This window comes from Octodon degus, unplaced genomic scaffold (assembly GCF_000260255.1).
Source record: "Octodon degus isolate 3935 unplaced genomic scaffold, OctDeg1.0 scaffold00025, whole genome shotgun sequence".
Taxonomy (NCBI): Eukaryota; Metazoa; Chordata; class Mammalia; order Rodentia; family Octodontidae; genus Octodon; species Octodon degus.
In genome coordinates, this window is record NW_004524601.1 from 497604 (window position 1) to 499248 (window position 1645).

The following is a 1645-nucleotide window of genomic DNA, read 5'->3' on the forward strand; positions in this document are numbered from 1 at the left end:
AAAAAAAAAAAAACAACTTCTTCCAGAGTTTAGACCTGTTATTACTAAGATACTTATATTTGGTTCTTTTAACATTCAGAATACTATCTTATTCTAGAATTAGACTAAAATAGGAAAGCAGAATTGAAAGATTTCTTGATGAAAGATCTTTTTTCATTAAGTGCAATATGGTAAATATATAGAGTAATATTTGCTTAAGTATTCACCCAGTAATATATACAAAAACTTGGAATTGCAAGTGTGTTGGCCTCAACATGAGTCCAGTTTAGATAAATTTATGATTCATTTTTATGAATTAAAAAATTTTCTGTTTGGGAGTCTGACTGCTGTGGTAATGAGTATATGAAAAAGTAGATGAATTTAAATTATGTATATATCAAAGGATGCAGCATTTATTACTTGTAGAGGTTTGTTTTGTTGCTCTTTTTTTTTTCTTTTCCTTTTTTTTGAGACAGGGTTTCACTATGTAGTTCAGGCTGGCCTAAAGTTGGCAGTGCTCCTCCTGCCTCCGGTTCCTAGGTGCTGGGATTACCGGCGTGCACTGCCATGCCCAGAATTGTTTTGGTCTTTTAAGACAGGGTGTCATGTGTAGCCTGGGCTAGCCTTGAACTCATAGCAGTCCTCCTGCCTTACCTTCTGGTATGTTGGAATTACAAGCATGTGCCACCACACCAGGCTATTACTGACAGAGTTGTGGTACGGTACTTGCTAGGTTTGAGATACAGTTACTAGAATAACATAAAATGTGAACAGTATCAGTTTATTGGACAGCAAAGAATGGCCTACAGAACAGTTATTTTGTTCTAAACTTAGAAATTATTGGTTATATTTATCTTTACCTTTGACATTATGGATATTTGACTGTTTTATTACTGCCTGTGTGGGGCTGGGGAGCTAGCTCAGTGGCGTAAATACCTGCCTGACAAGCACAAAGTCCCGAGTTTGATCCTGAGTACCAAAATAAATAACCACTGATCTCCATCTTCAGTCTGATACTTGACTCTTAATAGTGGCTGATTCATTTGGGGAATGGGTATTTCAAATCAAACTCAGGACCTTGTATTGGCCAGGCAGATGCTGTGCCCCTGAGAAATCTCTACCTAGTGTTTTGGTTCTTTCAACCCCTCCCCCCCTTTTTCTGTGGAACCAGGAATCAAAATTTCAGGACCTTGTGCATGCCAGGTAGGCACTGTGCTGCTGAGCTATATCTCTGGTCCTAGTGTCTGATTCTTGATTAAGGCATTTTGTTGGCTGCCAAGATCCCTATTAAGAATTGGAAATGACCTCAGGAGGCTGAGGCAGGAAGATCATTGCAAGTTCAAGACCAGCCTGGGTTACAAAGTGAGCTCAAGGTCAGCCTCAACTGTGTAGTAAGACCTTGTCTCAGAAAAGACCAAGAGGGCAGGGGAGATACCTTAGCAACATAAGAACTTGCCAAGGTCCCGAGTTCAATCCCTGGTAGAGAATATGAATTGGAAATACAAAGAACAAAGATACATTCTCAAGGGCTGGTGAGATGGCTCAGTGGTCTAAAGCACCTACTTAGAACAAACTAAAAGCACAGGGACCGCGGTTCAATCCCCCAGCACCACATGCCAGCCAGCCCTGCCCCCTGCTGGGCTGAGCTGGCCACACACACACACAC